This window comes from Ranitomeya imitator, chromosome 6 (genome assembly GCF_032444005.1).
Source record: "Ranitomeya imitator isolate aRanImi1 chromosome 6, aRanImi1.pri, whole genome shotgun sequence".
Taxonomy (NCBI): Eukaryota; Metazoa; Chordata; class Amphibia; order Anura; family Dendrobatidae; genus Ranitomeya; species Ranitomeya imitator.
Window position 1 is genome coordinate 277,391,429 of NC_091287.1, and position 23,605 is coordinate 277,415,033.

Genomic DNA, 23,605 nt, shown 5'->3' on the forward strand with positions numbered 1-23,605 from the left:
GCAGTGGTCTGGTCAGTGGAAGTCTAGTGGAAGGAGTGACCGCAGACAGGCTTCGAAGGCCTAACATAACAAAATTGGGCTGGCTGTAGGCACTTTAAATTGGTTCCAGGGGTACATGGGCAGCAGTGTATGGTCAGTGGAAGTCTAGTGGAAGGAGTGACGGCAGACAGTCTTCGAAGGCCTAACATAACAAAATTGGGCTGACTGTAGGCACTTTTAAATTGGTTCCAGGGTAACACGGCCAGCAGTGGCCTGGTCAGTGTAGTAGTTGTAGAAAGAAGGGACCGCAGACAGGCTTCGAAGGCCTAACATAACAAAAATGTCAAAACAATGGTATTGTCAGTGCCAGGCATTGAAGGATGTCAGCGGCTAGACTACACATTGGTGAAGCTGTGAGAGATAATTTTGCTAGTGGTAGAGCACTGTTTGAGCTGGGGGGGGGAACTGTCTTGTGGCCGGCGGTACAGGCACAGGGCCCCTCATATTACAACGGTGTGTCTGACGTTGGGTGCGCACCACCACCGCCAGAGACACTTTATTGTACTATGAGGGACCCAGTGGCAGTGCCGTCGACCAAAAGCGGCCACACCCACCTCTTCAGACAAACAGCACTCTCAAGGGTCCAAGCGCAAAGTGGCGATAGCACGGCCCCGTGTGGGGAGTTTGGCCATTTCGTGAGGTGGAAACATGTCGTATGCTGGACAATCAGGTGAAGAAAATTACGAGATTGGAAAAGTCATTCAGAATAGTCCACAGGCAAGACCTTTTCATAGGAAAGCTAGGTGTCAGCCGGGCAGGGTGGGGCAAAAGATTTTGAAATCCAGTTGTGGTTCATTTTAATGAAGGTTAGATCATCTACATTTTGGGTAGCCAGACGAGTCCTTTTTTCTGTTAGTATTGAACCTGCAGCACTGAATACTCTTTCTGATAGGACACTAGCTGCCGGGCAAGCAAGCTCCTGCAATGCATATTCTGCCAATTCTGGCCAGGTGTCTAATTTGGATGCCCAGTAATCAAATGGGAATGACGGTTGAGGGAGAACGTCGATAAGGGATGAAAAATAGATTGTAACCATACTGGACAAATGTTGTCTCCTGTCACTTTGAATTGATGCTGCAGTACCTGTCCTGTCTGCGGTCATAGAAAAATCACTCCACAACCTGGTCAGAAAACCCCTCTGTCCAACGCCACTTCTGATTTCTGCCCCTCTAACACCTCTGGTCTGCTGGCCCCTGGAGCTCGTGTGAGAACGATCACGGGCGCTGTGTGCAGGGAATGCCAGAAGCAAACGGTCAACAAGAGTTGATTGTTTTGTTGCTAATATTAGTTCCAAGTTCTCATGTGGCATAATATTTTGCAATTTGCCTTTATAGCGAGGATCAAGGAGGCAGGCCAACCAGTAATCGTCATCGTTCATCATTTTTGTAATGCGTGTGTCCCTTTTGAGGATACGCAAGGCATAATCCGCCATGTGGGCCAAAGTTCCCGTTGTCAAATCTGCGGTTGTGCTTGGTTGAGGGGCAGTTGCAGGCAAATCTACGTCACTTGTGTCCCTCAAAAAACCAGAACCCGGCCTTGCCACGCCACCAATTTCCCGTGCCCCCGGGAAAGCTTCCTCATTAAAAATATACTCATCCCCATCATCCTCCTCATCCTCCACCTCCTCTTCGCCCGGTACCTCGTCATGTACACTGCCCTGACCAGACAATCGCTGACTGTCATCAAGGCTTTCCTCTTCCTCTGGTGCAGACGCCTGATCCTTTATGTGCGTCAAACTTTGCATCAGCAGACGCATTAGGGGGATGCTCATGCTTATTATGGCGTTGTCTGCACTAACCAGCCGTGTGCATTCCTCAAAACACTGAAGGACTTGACACATGTCTTGAATCTTCGACCACTGCACACCTGACAACTCCATGTCTGCCATCCTACTGCCTGCCCGTGTATGTGTATCCTCCCACAAAAACATAACAGCCCGCCTCTGTTCGCACAGTCTCTGAAGCATGTGCAGTGTTGAGTTCCACCTTGTTGCAACGTCTATGATTAGGCGATGCTGGGGAAGGTTCAAAGAACGCTGATAGGTCTGCATACGGCTGGAGTGTACAGGCGAACGGCGGATATGTGCGCAAAGTCCACGCACTTTGAGGAGCAGGTCGGATAACCCCGGATAACTTTTCAGGAAGCACTGCACCACCAGGTTTAAGGTGTGAGCCAGGCAAGGAATGTGTTTCAGTTGGGAAAGGGAGATGGCAGCCATGAAATTCCTTCCGTTATCACTCACTACCTTGCCTGCCTCAAGATCTACAGTGCCCAGCCACGACTGCGTTTCTTGCTGCAAGAACTCGGACAGAACTTCCGCGGTGTGTCTATTGTCGCCCAAACACTTCATAGCCAATACAGCCTGCTGACGTATGCCAGTAGCTGCCCCATAATGGGAGACCTGGTGTGCAACAGTGGCAGGTGCGGATGGAGTGTTTGTGCGACTGCGGTCTGTGGACGAGCTCTTGCTTCTGCAGGAGGACGAGGAGGAGGAGGAGGAGGGGGTGCGAACGGCTACAGACAACTGTTTACTAGACCGTGGGCTAGGCAGAACTGTCCCAAACTTGCTGTCCCCTGTGGACCCTGAATCCACCACATTTACCCAGTGTGCCGTGATGGACACGTAACGTCCCTGGCCATGCCTACTGGTCCATGCATCTGTTGTCAGGTGCACCTTTGTGCTCACAGATTGCCTGAGTGCATGGACGATGCGCTCTTTAACATGCTGGTGGAGGGCTGGGATGGCTTTTCTGGAAAAAAAGTGTCGACTGGGTAGCTCGTAGCGTGGTACAGCGTAGTCCATCAGGTCTTTGAAAGCTTCGCTTTCAACTAACCGGTAGGGCATCATCTCTAACGAGATTAGTCTAGCTATGTGGGCGTTCAAACCCTGTGTACGCGGATGCGAGGCTAAGTATTTCCTTTTTCTAACCATAGTCTCATGTAGGGTGAGCTGGACTGGAGAGCTGGAGATCGTGGAACTAGCGGGGGTGCCGGTGGACATGGCAGACTGAGAGACGGTGGGAGATGGTATTGTTGCCGCCGGTGCCCTAGATGCAGTGTTTCCTACTACGAAACTGGTGATTCCCTGACCCTGACTGCTTTGGCCTGGCAAAGATACCTGCACAGATACAGCAGGTGGTGCGCTAAATGGTGGTCCTACACTGCCGGAAGGGATGTTGCGTTGATGACTAGCTTCATTGGCCGAGGGTGCAACAACCTTAAGGGACGTTTGGTAGTTAGTCCAAGCTTTCAAATGCATGGTGGTTAAATGTCTATGCATGCAACTAGTATTGAGACTTTTCAGATTCTGACCTCTGCTTAAGGAAGTAGAACATTTTTGACAGATGACTTTGCGCTGATCAATTGGATGTTGTTTAAAAAAATGCCAGACTGCACTCTTTCTAGCATCGGATACCTTTTCAGGCATTGCAGACTGAGCTTTAACCGGATGGCCACGCTGTCCTCCACCAGGTTTTGGCTTTGCCACGCGTTTTGGGCAAGATACGGGCCCGGCAGATGGAACCTGTGGCGATGTTGATGCCTGCTGCGGCCCCTCCTCCTCCTCTGCTTCAGAACTGCTGCCGCCTGCACCCTGTTCCCCCAATGGCTGCCAATCGGGGTCAAGAACTGGGTCATCTAATAACTCTTCTTGTACCTCCTGCGCAACTTCGTCTGTGTCACCGTGTCGTTCGGTGGTATAGCGTTCGTGATGGGGCAACATAGTCTCATCAGGGTCTGATTCTTGATCAGCACCCTGCGAGGGCAATGTTGTGGTCTGAGTCAAAGGACCAGCATAGTAGTCTGGCTGTGGCTGTGCGTCAGTGCACTCCATGTCAGATTCAATTTGTAATGGGCATGGACTGTTAACTGCTTCACTTTCTAAGCCAGGGACGGTATGTGTAAAGAGCTCCATGGAGTAACCCGTTGTGTCGCCTGCTGCATTCTTCTCTGTTGTTGTTTTTGCTGAAGAGGACAAGGAAGTGACTTGTCCCTGACCGTGAACATCCACTAACGACGCGCTGCTTTTACTTTTACCAGTTTCACGAGATGAGGCAAAAGAGCTAGAGGCTGAGTCAGCAAGATAAGCCAAAACTTGCTCTTGCTGCTCCGGCTTTAAAAGCGGTTTTCCTAATCCCAGAAAAGGGAGCGTTCGAGGCCTTGTGTAGCCGGACGACGAACCTGGCTCCACAGCTCCAGACTTAGGTGCAAACGAACCTGGCTCCACAGCTCCAGACTTAGGTGCAATATTTTTTCCCCCACGACCACCTGATGCTCCACCACTACCACTACCCTCATTACCAGCTGACAATGAACGCCCCCGGCCACGACCTCTTCCACTAGACTTCCTCATTGTTTTAAAAACGTAACCAAACTAACGTTATTTGTTGCAGTCACACAACTTACACGGTGAGCTATAACTTCAGTATGATTTAGCTACCCCTTTACAGGTTGGTGAGACCACAGCGAAAATCAGGCCCAATGTTACACACTCTTTTTTTGGTGGCTGCAAATTAGAGAGATGCCCCACACGCAGGACTGTCACTGAAGCACAAATGTTAATATTAATGTCACACTATTATTTTTTTTTTATTTTTATTTTTTTCAGGAACACTTTAGAAACCCCCCCAAAAAAAAAAAATAGATTTTTGCAGGGAGAATTTAGAAAACAAATGTAACAAACTATATGCTTTCTATGGGCCACTGAGTGAGAGATGACGCACACAGGAATCAGGAGTGGCACACAAGCCCAGAGGCCAATATTTTTCTACCAATGATTGATGGAGTTATTTTCTCTGGTAGATTTTGGAACCCAAATCAAGGAAAAAAAATGTAGGCTTTCTATGGACCACAATTGGAGAGAGAGAGAGAGAGAGATGGCACACCCAGGAGTCAAGACTGGCACACAAGCAGAAAGGCCAATATTAATCTCCCACTGTTTTTTTGGTTGTTTTTTTTTTTTTTTTTTCAGGGAGACTTTAGAAATAAAAATAATAAAAAAAATATGATTTTATCAGGAAGAATTTAGAAACCAAATAAAATAAAATGATTTTTTCAGGGAGAATTTAGAAAACAAATAAAACCAAAAATATGCGTTCTATGGCCCACTGACTGAGAGAGAGAGAGAGATGGAACGCTTAGTACTGGCACACAAGCCCAAAGGGCAATATTAATCTCCCTTTTTTTTTCCAGGGAGAATTTCTGAAACCCAAAAAAAAAATAAAATAGGCTTTCTATGGCCCACTATTTGTGAGAGAGATGGGACGCTCAGGACTGGCACAGATGGCACGCTCAGGACTGGCACAGAAGCCCAGAGGCCAATATTAATCTCCCTTTTTTTCTGGGAGAATTTATAAAACCAAAAAAATATTTAAATAGGCTTTCTATGGCCCACTATTTGTGAGAGAGATGGCACGCTCAGGACTGGCACAGATGGCACGCTCACAACTGGCACACAAGCCCAGAGGCCAATATTAATCTCCCTTTTTTCAGGGAAAATTGATAAAACAAAAAAAAAAATTAAATAGGCTTTCTATGGCCCACTATTTGTGAGAGAGATGGCACGCTCAGGGCTGGCTGGCACAGATGGCACGCTCAGGACTGGCACACAAGCCCAGAGGCCAATATTAATCTCCCTTTTTTTCTGGGAGAATTTATAAAACCAAAAAAATATTTAAATAGGCTTTCTATGGCCCACTATTTGTGAGAGAGATGGCACGCTCAGGACTGGCACAGATGGCATGCTCACAACTGGCACACAAGCCCAGAGGCCAATATTAATCTCCCTTTTTTCAGGGAAAATTTATAAAACAAAAAAAAAAATTAAATAGGCTTTCTATGGCCCACTATTTGTGAGAGAGATGGCACGCTCAGGGCTGGCTGGCACAGATGGCACGCTCAGGACTGGCACACAAGCCCAGAGGCCAATATTAATCTCCCTTTTTTTCTGGGAGAATTTATAAAACCAAAAAAATATTTAAATAGGCTTTCTATGGCCCACTATTTGTGAGAGAGATGGCACGCTCAGGACTGGCACAGATGGCACGCTCACAACTGGCACACAAGCCCAGAGGCCAATATTAATCTCCCTTTTTTCAGGGAAAATTTATAAAACAAAAAAAAAAATTAAATAGGCTTTCTATGGCCCACTATTTGTGAGAGAGATGGCACGCTCAGGGCTGGCACAGATGGCACGCTCAGGACTGGCACACAAGCCCAGAGGCCAATATTAATCTCCCTTTTTTTCAGGGAGAATTTATAAAACCCCAAAAAAAATAAAATAGGCTTTCTATGGCCCACTATTTGTGAGAGAGATGGCACACTCAGGACTGGCACACAAGCCCAAAGGCCAATATTAATCTCCCACTGTATTTTTATCAGGGAGAATTTATACACCCCACAAAAAAAAATACAGAAAAATGAAAAGGCTTTCTATGGCCCACTATGTGAGAGAGATGGCACACACAGGGATGGCACTCTAGCAGAAATGCCAAATTGCCAATCTTAATCTCCCACCAAAAAAAAAAAAAAAAAAAAAACAGGGAATGTCCTACAATTACTATCTCCCTGCCTGCAGTAATCTCAGCCAGGTATGGCAGGCAGCTACTATCTCCCTGCCTGCAGTAATCTCAGCCAGGTATGGCAGGCAGCAATAAGGAGTGGACTGATGCACAAATGAAATAAAAAGTGTGGACAAACAAAAAAGATAGCTGTGCAGAAAGGAAGGAACAAGAGGATTTGTGCTTTGAAAAAAGCAGTTGGTTTGCACAGCGGCGTACACACAGCAATGCAGCTATCAGGGAGCCTTCTAGGGCAGCCCAATGAGCTACAGCGCTGAGGGGAAAAAAAAAAAAAAAAAAACTTCCACTGTCCCTGCACACCGAGGGTGGTGTTGGACAGTGCAAATCGCTGCAGCACAAGCGGTTTTGTGGTTAATGGACCCTGCCTAACGCTATCCCTGCTTCTGACAAAGCGGCAGCAACCTCTCCCTAAGCTCAGATCAGCAGCAGTAAGATGGCGGTCGGCGGGAACGCCTCTTTATAGCCCCTGTGACGTCGCAGACAGCAAGCCAATCACTGCAATGCCCTTCTCTAAGATGGTGGGGACCAGGACCTATGTCATCACGCTGCCCACACTCTGCGTTTACCTTCATTGGCTGAGAAATGGCGCTTTTCGCGTCATTGAAACGCGACTTTGGCGCGAAAGTCGCGTACCGCATGGCCGACCCCGCACAGGGGTCGGATCGGGTTTCATGAAACCCCGACTTAGCCAAAAGTCGGCGACTTTTGAAAATGTTCGACCCGTTTCGCTCAACCCTAGCCATAATTTTACCTGCAAGAAAGTAGTGCTGAGAGATGTGATGATAGCTCCGTTCCTGTCACAACTGACGGGCGCCATTTCGCTGCTCGCCTCTTCCGGGCAAGCCCTCTGCCCTGCCTTTTTATTTGTTTTATATGCTGTTATTTAATAAAAATTATTGTTTTATCTTTATTTGAAATTGCTTCTTATCGAATGGGGTTTTCCCCACTCAATCATGTTAGTCTAAGATTTTGAAGTGTTTAACGCTCATTGTTCTTGGACATATGGGAATGCTTATATTTTTTTCCTGGCCTGCTACAGGTGAGCAACATAGCAGCCACTAAATTGCTGAATTTGCTTATCACAAAAAATTGGATACTGGACAATCCCAATCAATTTTTGTAAGCTTCAAAGCAAATCTCACAGTTTTTGTTGTTCATCAAATCCTTAAAGTTTTGCATGAATTTGATACACATAAAATCTATTTACCTGTCTATATTTTTTAGGTAACTTAATTATTTCTGTCAGGTCATTTACATTTCAGACAAGACAAGTATATCAAAGGAGAATTACAAGATTGAGCAAATACTGAAATAGGAGATACTGTAGACAAACAAAAATTGATAAGAGGGTTGAGGAAAGGTGAAAGAAGACAAGAATGGATTTATATATTCTACTGGAACCTCTAATTGCAGTGCAAAGGGCCTCTAATACCGTCAATGAGATTTAACCATTAGGATGAGTGTTCCATTCAAAATATACATATACAGGGAGGGGACTCAGTTTTTGCTGAAGGAAGGGTTTGTTTCCAGAAAAACGCAGTGAGGCACAGGGATGGTATTACAGCTTGGATGAGCAGTGGGAAGGACTGCAGGACGAACATTTATCAAATAGTTTAACGGGCTAGAGGATTGAGTTTATCAAACCACTGTTTATTATTAAAAAATTTAATCAATTCCTAAGTAGGGCAAAAAAATATATAAATAAAAATAGAAATAAGATTTCTAAGACTGAGAGACAACACCATGAAAACAAAACACCACAAAATTGCACAGTCAAGCGATGGGTTAGTTCCTCAGCAAACATTGGGCAAAGAACCTTCAATGAACCTCCAAAAAGACTTGTAGAAGAAAGAGGATATCCCTGATGGGTCATATATGAGGCAACCTGAGCTGTACCTGAAGGGCTTGTTGAGTGGCAGTCATAGAAACATTTTGGCTCATTCTTGGCGTTTTTGAGTCAGGACAGTTGATTTATTTGCCTTGGCCAACTAAGAGTCTACAAATGGGTTATCTTTTATTTCAGAAAGAAGCATACATGCATGAGCCTCTTGAGTGAAGAGGTGAAAACTAAATTACATAGAATAAATGCCCCTCCTCACTCATTGGGAAGGAAGGTATCAAGTGAAGTAACTGCAGAAGGATTTGAAAGGTTAGCACAGGTTTTCTGCAAACTTTGGGCAAAGAACCTTCAATGAACCTCCAAAAAGACTTGTAGAAGAAAGAGGATATCCCTTATGGGTCATATATAAGGCGACTTGAGCTGTTCCCGAAGGGCCTGTTGAGTGGCAGTCATAGAAACATTTTGGCTCATTCTAGGCGTTTTTGAGTCAGGACAGTTGATTTATTTGTCTTGGCCAACTATGAGTCTACAAATGGGTGATCTGTTATTTCAGAAAGAAGCGTACATGCATGAGCCTCTTGAGTGAAGAGGTGAAAACTAAATTACATGTAATAAATGCACCTCCTCACTCATTGGAAAGGAAGGTATGAAGTGAAGTAACTGCAGAAGGATTTGAAAGGTTAGCACAGGTTTTCTGCACTAAGGGACACATTTGAGGCAAGTAAGATTATTTTAGGGAGCATATAGACAAAGCGAGTGGTAATTTATCAGCTGTTTCTACTCACAACGCCTTCTTGGCATGTCCACCTTCCAGCAGTATTGAACTTCAAAATATTTTTCGCTCCTCAATATTTTTTTAGCCAACATTTTTCAAGCAACTCCACAGGGTAGTGCTAAACTCTACAAAGAGCTGCCCAATTAAAGTAATAGAAAATAAAAAATTGAACAATATAGTCATATCTTTCATCCCCTCTTTCAGCTTTTATTCCTATGCTTTACATTTGCTGATTTATCTTTTTAAGTTTCCATTACTGCCACTTTAAGCTTATCAAGTTACATATTTATTACTAATGGATTTCTTAGCCTTAGCCATTTATTATATTGTCCACTGATGTTGCCAAAAAAATGGAAGTAAAGGAAAACACATATCAGATAAAGTCAGAAAGAATATCATTTTTTTTTATTATGCTCAAAAAGACAAAGATTGGCCGACTAATGAAAGAATAATTGTGGATGATAGCATCTGCCGGTATACATCTGCTTAATCAATGTCAAGATAAAAACAGATGCCTCTAATGTTTTTTACGTCCATCATACATGATCACAATTTGAATAATTTAACAAGATTTGGTTTACCCAACACTAATGTCACAATACTGAATCTGAAAAAAAAAAAAAATAATTATCTTAGAATTCTTTCCTTTGATTTTACGAGATACGTTCAGCAGCCATATATATTTAATGTACATTTTCCGAAGAGTGTATTTTACGTTCAGTGTTTTACAGCAGGATATGTTTTATTAAGTAAGTGTGGCATTGAAATATTTAAATGAATATAATTTTTGAAGAGTTTCGTATGACATTAAATGATCATATAGTCAAATGGATTTCTTGTACTGTAATGAGCTGGGGAAAATGATTGCTTGTTCTCGATGAATGGAGAATCCCTTTCTTCACATCTATAGTTTGCTGTGTTACTTTTATTAGTCACTGTGTCCTTGAGTAATTGTGATTGTGATCTTTGTAAGTATTTTATAGGGAACTAAATATTTCATCGTTTCATACAATAGAAAGATATGTAGCAATTTATCATTCAGCTACTGTTTGTACAAATCTAAAATATAAACAGGTATAGTTTCACCATCTTGACAATTAAAAGCATTTAGTATAGAATTTGTAAATATTCTGTCACTGAACCTTTGGTCTGCTTGCATCCTGATAAATTATGCATGCAGTGCTCAGAAAAAAAAGTACATTTATTGCCCTAGGAGTGCAATACAACAACCAGAAAAATATTATATAGGAATTCTATACCTTTTTGTGACAATTTGCCCAGAAATCCACACTGATTTGTTAAATGGTGCATACAGAGATCCCATAATACCCTACGGATTCCACAGTGCATGGCTATATGGAGCCTACATTACCCATATACTTATTATAAACAATGCATGGATGCTGGTATTTATTATCATATTTATGTCCACCCTCACATTAAATTAATTTACGTTAAGGATTTCAATTTCTCATGATACAAATTCAATACAATACTTCTACATGCTAGGAAAACTCTTGATCGGCTTTAATTTTGACCGTAATCACTTGGTGGCCACCCATAGACATCTTGTGACAGATTGTCAGGAAATCATATTTTTTTATAAAGCTGGTCTTCTTGCATTACACACCTCTGAATATATCAAGCCAGAAAACACATTCATGGAAATGTTTGTAGAAAACCAAAAAGTATGATACGTTGCGCAACTAAATCCTTAAAACTAGGGCCGTACAATGCCCACAACAGAAAACATATCTGGCTGAAGCCATTTTCAGAACTAGTTTTGCTCTACATATTACTGCATGGACCATCAACTCTTCTGCCCTGTGCAAGAACATTGGTCTTGCCTTCTCCTGGCAGTATCTGATAATACCTGTACTTTCTCATTGACCGTCATAGCGATATTATAGGTTACCTCTTTAGGTATAACGCTCTCAAACCTCTAAGGATCATTTTAGGTCAGTAATAGTTTAGACTTCCATGGGGGTCATTTATCAAGTTCCATTATGAGATCGGTATTGGTAATATTATGGCTACTATAGAATTTGCAATATATAACGGAATTAAAAAAGTGTGCATGTCATTTCATTAAAGTCAATATTCCATAAAAGAATGAAAGCTAAGGCATAAAACAACCAGATTAACACACACACTCTTAAGGATATCGGCAATATGGATAATGTCGGCATTAGCCGGGTAATCGTAGCTTATACAGACATACTTGCGTGACAACAATTGTAATACATGGCAAAGCAAAGGAGATTTTCAGGACGGATATCTACGAATTGTATACAGATTCAAGTTGGGTTAGAGGAGAAGAATGACAATCAGTTTATGTCCACAGTCTAACTTCTCATATATATTTCTTGCAAATGTTTTTCGGAAACAAATATTGAAAATGTGAACGCAAACACAGCTTTTCTGACCAATGGCAAACCAGATGGTTAGAAAACATGTGCTTTCTACAGCTATTCACACATAACTTTGAGCAGCATATATTGTTTTTATAAAAAAATGAGCTGTCAGTCAATAGCAGACCTTTATTATAACTATATTACACGTAACCCTGGCCTTGGTTTAACTATTGTGCTTGGAAGATTTAACTCACGATAAAATGATTTCATTGTTAACCCTCAAGAGGAAGCTGATTCCTGTGGAATTACACTTCTTTGGATTTCTATATGACTGTTTATTATGTCAGATTGTTAACCCTATGCTGACTTATACATTACCTGCCAATATAATGCAATACTTAGTTTATAATGGCGTAATTTGGCAGATAACTATTAGAAGCTCCTGAAAAGTGAGAACTTTATATTGCCAAAGTTATACCTCTTAAAGATATATATGTATGTGCGTGCGTGCGTGCGTGTGTGCGTATGTATGTATGTATATATATAATTATATTATATTTTTCTTCTTAAGGTGTGGATAATAGAGCAGGTTCTATCTATCTATCTACATACACCCATACACACATGTATATATATATATATATATATGTATATATATATATATATATTTTATATATATATATATATTCAAGATTCAAGATTCAAATATATAATATGGATCCTGTTCTGTTACATTGTAATACATTCTTGTGACATTACACTACATAGTTTGTCCTTGTGGATCAGAATTCTGAAGCAAAAACTGATGGATCAGATTGCATCCAAAAAGAGTGAGAGGCGATTTTCAAAGTATCCATACACATTTACTTAAAGTGAGACGCTGCACTACTAGGTTTTGCCCGACCTTCCCAATTGCACTAGTGATTTTAAAGTATATATATATATATATATATTCCAATCTTAGTAAATATTGAATCCTTTACAGCTGGTATTCATCATTTCACGTTCAGGACCTTCAAGGTAACAAGAAATATGCAATTACGCCAATTCTCTTATACATTGCTGGCAGGACGAAACAATTTATCATGCAATTGCTGAATCATTTCATTTTTTTTTTGAATGCCAGCTTCTCACGTCTTTTTTGCTTTGTCGTAGGTTTAGTGTTGATGAATATCTAAGGAAGGACAAAGCACTAATAAGTTCTCGCTCAGGAATAGACCTACTTTGCCTAGTTTAGACATGCTGTCTTTTACCAGTCCCCAGTTATTCCCTCTCCAATACCTGATAACGTTAATACTATGCAGAACTAAACATGTCCCCACATACAGTGTGTGTAATATAATACAGAGTGTAGGGTTTAAATAAGATTTATGTCATAGTCAGTCATCTAATTTGAATGCATTATAGTGCATAAAAATAAAGCATATATATGTGTGTGTGTGTGTGTGTGTGTGTGTGTGTGTGTGTGTGTTTTATATATATATATATATTAATGTTCGTGGCAATATAGATCTAAAATTATTTTATAAATGTATACAGATATTACTTACAGAAAATAGATGTTGCGTTCAAGCATATATGTACTAAAGCACAACTAGCAGGGTGTCGGGCACTTACCTTACTTCAATGGCAGCATTAGGCACATCAATCTATGTCCGGCAGGTCACTGTCATTACATTCTCCTCTGTGCTGTACAGTAACTTCTCTGCTGAATCTTCTCTTATCTACAAGGCTTCTTCCAGTATTATTGTAACTCTGACAAGTCAGAGAGATTGCAGTCAAATAGACTATTGGCTTCCTCCAGATTAATAAACAAGGCTAGGATATGAAGAGATGGTGCTGCTGATAGAAGAGCAGTATTCAGCATGGAGGGTTATACAGTGGCTGGGGAAGGAGGAGAAATAGCATGAGGGGATTCTTGGCTGCACACAGAATGATTTGCAAATGAATAGGGTGGGTTGGAACACAGAGGAGGGGTTTCTTAAAGACTACTTTGTAACAGACTGGATCTAGTCACAGTTATTCAGCCCCCATCTAATCTGCTTTCAGCTATAATGTTGCAGGGTGAGAAAAAAAAACCTCTGTGACTTCTTCATCGCCAGAAAAATGACATTCCAGCGTCATGCTGTAGGAACTACCCGATGCGTTTCCATAAGGAGACCTTAGCACGCGCTTCTGCTATCAATTGGGACGGGCTTGCTCAATTTAAAATCATTCAGACCTCAGATGACTGAGCTGCTAAAGCTGTTTTGTTTTTTTTTTAGATTCGTTGGCAGAGATTAAACATTCCATCTGTTTAAAAAGAGAAGAGATAGAAACCCAGTATTAAATATGCTAATTTAACTGCAATCAGCAAATTATAATTTTGAGCAGTATTTAAGATGTGCTGAACTGCAGTTAACTGTCTCATCCTCAACCTGGAATTATTTTTTCTTTCAACTTTTCTTAAAAATAAATTAGCATGTCAATCAGATGGGACTAACCCATAGCTTCTTCACATTGATGCGAGAGCTAAGATTAAAAGTAAATATTAATAGAAACAATGATCCTACTGTGGAGTAAATATAGCAGGTCAGCACATGAGATTAGCTAGAACAGTGTGGGCAAAAGTGAGTCTTATATTTAGCAAGAATTAAATTGTATATACTGTAACAAAAATGTACTACTTGTGTGCTGTGATTTTATTAGGAAGCTATTGTATACATACAGTCATGGCCAAAAGTATTGACACCCCTGCAATTCTGTCAGATAATACTCATTTTCTTCCTGAAAATGATTGCAAACACAAATTATTTGATATTGTTATCTTCATTTAATTTGTCTTAAATGAAAAAACACAAACAGAATTGTCCTAAAGCCAAATTGGATATACTTCCACATCAAACATAAAAAGGGGTGGACAAAAGTATTGGCACTTTTTGAAAAATCATGTGATGCTTCTCTAATTTGTGTAATTAACAGCACCTGTAACTTACCTGTGGCACCTAACAGGTGTTGGCAATAACTAAATCACACTTGCAGCCAGTTGACATGGATTAAAGTTGACTCAACCTCTGTCCTGTATCCTTGTGTGTACCACATTGAGCATGGAGAAAAGAAAGAAGACCAAAGAACTGTCTGAGGACATGAGAAACCAAATTGTGAAGAAGCATGAGCAATCTCAAGGCTACAAGTCCATCTCCAAAGACCTGAATGTTCCTGTGTCTACCGTGCGCAGTGTCATCAAGAAGTTTAAAACCCATGGCACTGTGGCTAACCTCCCTAGATGTGGAAGGAAAAGAAAAATTGACAAGAGATTTCAACGCAAGATTGTGCGGATCTTGGATAAAGAACCTCGACTAACATCTAAACAAGTTCAAGCTGCCCCGCAGTCTGAGGGTACAACAGTGTCAACCCATACTCTCCGTCAGCATCTGAATGAAAAGGGACTGTATGGTAGGAGACCCAGGAAGACCCCACTTCTTACCACGAGACATAAAAAAGCCAGGCTGGAGTTTGCCAAAACTTACCTGAAAAAGCCTAAATCGTTTTGGAAGAATGTTCTCTGGTCAGATGAGACAAAAGTAGAGCTTTGTGGGCAAAGGCATCAACATAGAATTTACAGGAGAAAAAAAGAGGCATTCAAAGAAAAGAACACGGTCCCTACAGTCAAACATGGCAGAGGTTCCCTGATGTTTTGGGTTGCTTTGCTGCCTCTGGCACTGGACTGCTTGACGGTGTGCATGGCTATATGAAGTCTGAAGACTACCAGCAAATTTTGCAGCATAATGTAGGGCCCAGTGTGAGAAAACTGGGTCTCCCTCAGAGGTCATGGGTCTTCCAGCAGGACAATGCCCCAAAACACACTTCAAAAAGCACTAGAAAATGGTTTGGGAGAAAGCACTGGAGACGTCTAAGGTGGCCAGCAATGAGTCCAGACCTGAATCTTATAGAATACCTGTGGACAGATCTAAAAATGGCAGTTTGGAGAAGGCACCCTTCAAATATCAGGGACCCGGAGCAGTTTGCCAAAGAAGAATGGTCTAAAATTCCAGCAGAGCATTGCAAGAAACTCATTGCTGGTTACCGGAAGTGATTGGTCGCAGTTATTTTGGCTAAAGGTTGTGCAACCAAGTATTAGGCTGAGGGTGCCAATACTTTTGTCTGGCCCATTTTTGGAGTTTTGTGTGAAATGATCAATGTTTTGCTTTTTGCTTCATTCTCTTTTGTGTTTTTTCATTTAAGACAAATTTTAATGAAGATAATAATACCAAAGAATTTGTGTCTGCAATCATTTTCAGGAAGCAACTGAGTATTATCTGACAGAATTGCAGGGGTGTCAATACTTTTGGCCATGACTGTATACAGTGGTGCTATAGTTTGTCAAGCCTTTAGAATTTTCCATTTTTCTGCATAAACTTGACCTAAAACTACTTCAGATTTTCGCATAAGTGCAAAGAGTACAATAAACCAAGAATACCAAATTCATTGGTTCAAAAATATAATATATGTCATATTTTAAATGAAGAAAATAATCCAATATCATGTGCCTGTGTCTGGAAAAAGTATGTGAACCTTGCTTTCTCATCTGCTGCAATATATTATAATGGCACAACTTCCAACCTCTGCTTGCTGTCTCATCTGCTGCAATATATTCTAATGGTACAACTTTCCACCTCTGCTTGCTGTCTCATCTGCTGCTCTACCATCTAGCAACATATTTTAATGTGCCTGCTAAATGATTGATATAATTCATTTGTTGTATTGTATGTTTTACTCACTGTTTGATGTATATCCATGACTGTGGTCACTCTAGATGTTATCTGGTGGAAGGTGTTATAGCATATAGATATAGCCAGCCCCAATGTCTTTGGTTATCTAACCACCCTCTGGTGTGATGTCCCCAGCCTCCAAATTAACTAATCAGTTCCCACAATCCATCTCTTCTGACCCAGCATTGTGGACTATAAATTTAGACACCTCCTAAGGAGTGCACGCATGTGGGGGTGCACTTAGGCATTCCCGAAGCAAAGCATCTCAGAAGATAAGTATTAAGCAAAAGGCAGTTATTGCATTGCAGTTAGCTAGTCAGGGCAGGAGTCAGGTAAACCTTGCCATCCACGTTCAGAACCCCATCCCCCCTCCATCACGACTCATACACATCAGCCCCTCTATACTTCCCACTCCCATGTACAGCTCCCATGCACTTCTCACCTTCCTGAGAAACTTCAGCCCATCTTGCACAAACACATTGCACAAAAAACTTCTCACAATTCAAATACCTACTTGCTCATTAACCTCCTACTCCTTCTGATTTTGGGGGATAACTCCTCCAACCCTGGTCCACAATCCCCCAACCTCAACCCCTATCGTACCTCATATCAAAACCACACTAATCTTATTAATATTACTTGCACTCCTTCATATCCTTCTTTTAATTGTGCCCTCTGGAATCCACAGTATGTATGTAACAAACTTCCTTTTCTGCACAATTATTTTCTGAACAACTCTGTGAATCTGTTGGCCCTCACTGAAACCTGGATTCAGGATTCTGACAATGTCTCCCCTGCAGCCATTTCCTATGGTGGCTTACAATTCTCCCGTTCCCCGAGACCCACAAACAGATCTGGTAGTGGAGTCAGCATACTCTGTCCCCACAATGCACCTTCCAGGTCATCCCCCTAGTTCCATAACTCTCATTCCCTTTGTTTGAGGTCCATATCATCAGGCTCTTCCATCCTCTCTCCCTCAAAGTTGCGGTCATATATCAGCCCCAGGCTCACCCACCCAGTTCCTTGAACACTTGTCAGCCTGATGGCCGCAATTCATGTCCGCAGAACTCCCAACCCTTTTTCTGGAAGACTTCAACATCCCTATAAACAGCCCTACTTCCACATCTGCATCTTAGCTTCTATCACTAACCACTTCTCTCGGCCTCTCACAGCTCTCAACCTCTGAAACACACAAAGACGGTAACACCCTTGACCTGGTCTTCGTCTGACTCTGCTTATTCTCCCACCTAGATAACTCACTGCTTCCCCTCTCTGACCACAACATTCACTATCTCCATCTATCCCCCCAGTCCCTCAAGATGGCTGGTCCATGATTGTAAATACATCATTTTAAATAAGCTCCTGTACTTTGTATCTCCCCCACCTCATTGTAGATTGTAAGCTCTCATGAGCAGGGTCATCTTGTTTTGCTTTAATTATTGTATTGTTAATGTTGTTACTTATGACTTGCGTTTGAAACTGTTAAACTGTAAAGCGCTGCGGAATATGTTGGCGCTATATAAATAAACATTATTATTACTATTAGTAGTAGTATTTGGTGTGACTCCCCTTGTGCAGCAATATCTGCAGATAAATGTTTCAAATATTTGTAAGCACTTCCGCTTAATGAAATTTTTGCCCATTCCTACTTATAAAAAAAAAGCTTCAACTTTGTTATATTAGTGGATTTTCTCCCCTGAATTTCCGTTCCTATATAGGATTAAGGTCAGGTCATTGATGTGGTTATTCCAAAACTTATTATTCTTCTTTAGCCAATCTTTTGTAGAGTGACTTGTGTGCTTGGGGGTCATTGTCCACATTCTATTGAAATTCAGCTCATGAACAAGTGTCTTGACAATTTCCTTTAGAAATTGTTAGTATAATTCAAAATAATGGTTTTATCAATGATGGCAAGGTGTCCTTTCCCTGATCTAGCAAAACAGGCCCAATACATGTTACCACACCCACCACGTTTCACTACTGTTATGAAGATTTTTAAGCTGTAATGCAGTATTTTTTCTCAAAATATAATACTTCTCATTTCATACATAAAACCCTATTTTAAGACAATAAACATGGAAGAGCACAGCATGAGAAGCACCAGGTGGTTTAATTGGGATGTTTCAGTGAAAGGTGTGGGGATTAGGCTCTCACCTGAAAGGGTTGCGCACCCCTGCACAACTCCGGTAGCAGATGTCTCCGTGCACTCCTACTCTGTTGCTTCGAGACTGCTCCTGTGCTATGATTCCTGGTCTGGTCATGTGGGCCCAAGATCCTGTCACGTGATGCCACTTAACAGGAGGTGACATCACTTCAGGTCCTGTTGCCTGGAGATGAACTCTATAGCCCCAAGCTTCTCCAGCCAAAATTCCTCAAGGGGAATATCAACATTTTTGGAAAAAAACATATGTATGTGGTCAATTTAAGGAGTGCTGTGGCTATAGAGCACACTGCAATAGAATAGTGGTAAACAAACCTTTTATTAAACCACTACGTGTTTCGGCAGCGGACTGCTACCTTCCTCAGGTTTATTTGCCACTAATCTATGGCAGTTTGCTCTATAGCCATAGCACTCCTTAAATTGACCACATGCATATTTTTTCCATAAAGCCCTATTTTGCAGTGTTAAAAAAAAAGCAGTCAGTTTGAGGAATCAAAAATGTGCCCTGTGTCTCTAAGGCCGGTCTCACACTCAGCGTATAAAATTACGGTCCATTATTTACGGCCGTAATGCGCATAAAAGTCCCCAAAAAATGTATCTGTATGTCATCCGTAGGCAGGGTGTGTCAGCGTATTTTGCACATGGCATCCTCCATATGTAATCCGTATGGCATCCGTACTGCGAGATTTTCTCGCAGGCTTGCAAAACCGACATATGGACATACAATGGATCTATGGGCTCAAATAATCAGAAAAAAAAATATATACTGTCTATATATATATATATATATATATATATGTCATTGAGACACATATATATTAATATACCATACAGCGCTAGATAGCTTAAAAGCCGGTAATTCAATTGCCGGCTTTTCCTATCTCCTTCTCAAACCCGACATGATATGAGACATGGTTTACATACAGTACACTATCTCATATCCCTTTTTTTTGCATATTCCACACTACTAATGTTAGTAGTGTGTATCTGCAAAATTTAGGCGCTCTAGCTATTTAATTAAAGGGTTAAATCACGGAAATAATCGGCGTGGTCTCCCGCGCAATTTTCTCCGCCAGAGTGGTAAAGCCAGTGACTGAGGGCTGATATTAATAGCCTGGAGAGGGTCCATGGTTATTGCCCCCCCCCCTGGCTAAAACATCTGCCCCCAGCCACCCCAGAACAGGCACATCTGGAAGATGCGCCTATTCTGTCACTTGGCCACTCTCTTCCCATTCCCATGTAGCGGTGGGATATGGGGTAATGAAGGGTTAATGTCACCTTGCTATTGTATGGTGATATTAAGCCAGATTAATAATGGAGAGGCGTCAATTATGACACCTATCCATTATTAATCCAATAGTATGAAATGGTTAAAAAACACACACACATTATTACAAAGTATTTTAATGAAATAAATACACATGTTTGTGTAATATTTTATTATACTGGTAATCCACCTGAAGACCCTTGTCACTTGGAATAAAGTTAAAAAAACAAACAACAATATTCCATACCTTGCGACGATCAGTCTCATCCCATGCTGTAAATCCATCTGAAAGGGTTAACTAATTTTACAAGCAGAAGCCTGCTAATGCAGCCGCTCCTGCCTGTAAAAACCCAGCAAATTAATGGAATGTAGGTCAATGACATGTAGTTACCTTGAGTTGCGGTGATGCGCCCTGTGCTGGATGTCCTCATATGAACTCGAGCCTGGAAACTTTTCAGAATATTAGTAGTGTGGAATATGCAAAAAAAAAAGGGATATGAGATCGTTTAAGGTATGTAAACCATGTCTCATATCATGTCGGGTTTGAGAAGGAGATAGGAAAAGCCGGCAATTGAATTACCGGCTTTTAAGCTATCTAGCGCTGTATGAAATATTAATATATATACATATATGTGTCTCACTGACATATATATATATATATATATATATGTCAGTGAGACACATATATGTATATATATTAATATTTCATACAGCGCTAGATAGCTTAAAATGTGCTTCAGTGATGCACGTTGGGTGATAGCATTTGCTCATCCACCCTTATAAGATACACAGCCACTTTTACTTTTCAAAGTAAATATACCCCTATACTATGTGTAGACATTTATCTTAGATATTCTATTCTAAGTTCTAACCTGTCAGTGTGATTTTACTGTACACCGCATTGAATTGCCGGCTTTTCTATAGAACACCGCTGCGTATTTCTCACAAGTCACACTGCTGGTCCGTGTGTAATCCATATTTTTCTCACCCCCATAGACTTTCATTGGCGTATTTTTTGCGCAATACGGTGACAAACGCAGCATGCTGCGATTTTCTACGGCCGTAGAAAGCCGTATAATAGGGATCAGTAAAATACGGCAGATAGGAGCTGGGCTATAGAGAATCATTGTACCGTATGCAATCCGTATTTTCTGCACCTCTCATACATCCATAAGACTCGCTAGTGTGAGGCCGGCCTAAGGATAAGAACATGTCAGGAGAACTGGATCTGAAAGAGGAGTTTGAGGAAACAGATAACTGCCACCTGGTAGTGAAATCAGAAAAAGTTTACAGTTGCATATGCCTCATCACGTGTCCCAAATGTGATGAAACAGTGCTGCCACTGGAACAATAACCCAGTAAGCTGTGATGGATTGAAACTGGCCAAAGTTGCTAGGTATTTAAAGTGGACGCAGTGGCTCAAAGACAAGTTCTCCTGCACTTAAGAAAAGAGAGCAGGCACCCCTGTCTTTGAAAAGTAAAAGTGGCTGTGTATCTTATAAGGGTGGATGAGCAAATGCTATCACCCAACGTGCATCACTGAAGCACATTTCACAAATGCTTTGTAAGGTGAAATGCTTAGTCATTTGTGAAAGGTGCGATGGTGTCTGGTATCTGAACTTAGCACAACTAACCATTCTTTTTGTTATCTTTTAACTTCCTGTGGGTTACAATTGCTTTCCTTGTTATTGAAACCTTCATGTAGGCATAATACTATATACTTTTGATTATCGATTTATTCGTTGTTACTGAATACCTATTTTAATTTGATATTGAAATGCATTCCATGCAATATACTTTGTATTTATGAGGTTCCTACTTGTGCTCACTAACTAACTTTAATCCTTGTTTGTATTGCCAGATTTACTTACATATTGTAATTTTAATCAATTGCATCTAAAAAAAAGTTAATACAGTCATGGATTAAAGTATTGGCACCCTTGAAATTGTTTCAGAAAATGAAGTGCAATAACATGTTTTATTATACACATGTTTATATCCTTCATGTATATTGGAACAACTAGAAAAACTGAAAAAAAGACAAATTTGACCTAGTTTTACACAAAACCTCAGAAATAGGCTGGACAAAATTGTTGGCATCTTTACAAAGTTGCGGGTAAACAACTTTGTTCCAAGCTCATTCGAACTCACATCTAGCAAGTGATAGTTGTGGGCAGTATGAAAATCCCACCTGAAACCAGGTATAAAGGGGAAATGTTGACTTAATCTTCCATTGTGCATCTGTATGTGCCACACTAAGCATGATGAACAGAAAGAGAAGATAACTTTTTGAGGATTTGAGAATCAAATTTTTTGAAAAATATAAAAAATCTCAAGGTTACAAGTCCATCTCCAGGGATCTTGATGTCTCTTTGTCCACAGTGCGCATAATAATCAAGAAGTTTACAGCATATGGCACTCTAGGTAATTTCCATGGACATGGATGGCAGAGAAAAATTGATGAAATGTTGCAATGCAGAAAAGTCTAGAAAGTGGATAAGCGGCCCTAATGAAGTTCCAAAGAAAGTTAAGCTGTCTTGGAGGCTCAAGGTGCATCAATGTCAGCGCAAAACCTGCTATGACAGGAGACCCAAGAAGTCCCTATGCTGAAACATAGACATTAAAAAGCTAATCTGCATTTTGCCAAATTGTACATGAATAAGCCAAACTGCTAATGGGAGAGGGTCTTGTGGACATATCAAACCAATATAGAGCTTTTTGGTAAAGCACATATTCTACAGTTTACCGAAAACCGAATGAAACCTACAAATAAAAGAACAAAGTACCTACAGTAAAGTATAGTGGAGAAATATATATTGGGTCTGTATTGCTGCCTCTGGCACTGGGTGCCTTGATTGTGTGAAAGGCATCATGAAATCTGAAGATTTCCAAAGGATTTCGGGTTGCAAAGTAGTGCCCAGTGTCAGAAAGCTGGGTTTGTGTACTAGGTCATGAGTCTTCCAGCAGGACAATGACCCAAAAGAAACTTCAAGAAGCACCAAGAAATGGATGGAAACAAAATGATGGAGAATTCTGAAATGGCCAGCAATGAATCAGGATCTAAATCTTATTGTACATCTATGGAGAGATCTTAAAATTGCTATTGGGAGAACACAGCTTTCAGATATTAGAGACCTCGAACAGTTTGCAAAAGAAGACTGGTTCAAAATTCCAGTTGTAAGAAGCTTGATGGTTATGGAAAGTGATTGATTGCAGTTACAACAAAAATCAAAAAGGTAGCAATGTTTTGAATTTTTGACTTTCATGATCCATACCTCATTATCCATTTCTGCTTTGAACTTGAGACTGCCATCTTTTTACAGACAATCATATTGGCTATCTCACTGCCTGATTCTTTCTGGGCATGCTCTCCATTAGATTCAAACATGTGTCAACCAAAATTTGATCTCAGGTCTCTTCTACATGTTCCCAAAGTTGGTGCAAACCGGCTTCCATACTTGGGTATGTATACAGTTTTTTCTTCAATTCTACCCACAAGTGTTTGATTGGATTGAGGTCTGGTAACTACGTGGGAAATTCTAACACCTCTACATCATTGTCATTGAACCAATTCAAACTCGACTTATGTTTCAGGTTGTTGTCCTGTTGGAATACTATGTCTTCCTCTTCATACCTATAGTATAATTGTACAAAGTAACTCATCGTGTAGGATGCTCACAAGTATCCAATCCCACTGACTATAAAACCATATATCAGGCTTCCTCCACCAAACCTGACATTTCCTTCAAATTCTAAACCCATTAGCCCTTTTTTCCCTTATTTCTTTCAGACCCATTTGCACCTATAAGAGCCTAGTCTATTGACCTTTGTGTCATCTCT

The 23,605-nt window shown here is 40.9% G+C and overlaps 2 protein-coding genes across 2 annotated transcripts in view; both read right to left on the minus strand.

Moving 5' to 3' along the window:
- The window catches only part of LOC138642454 (cadherin-9-like), a 320,418-nt gene extending 306,652 nt beyond the window's left edge, over nt 1-13,766 (minus strand). Inside the window, exon 1 of the mRNA XM_069730609.1 lies at nt 13,204-13,766. The gene's annotated coding sequence lies outside the window, so the exon portion shown is untranslated. The remainder of the gene's footprint in view (nt 1-13,203) is intronic.
- Nucleotides 1-23,605, minus strand: part of LOC138643363 (piggyBac transposable element-derived protein 4-like) — a 189,463-nt gene that overhangs the window by 11,493 nt on the left and 154,365 nt on the right. The gene's annotated exons all lie outside the window — the stretch shown is intronic.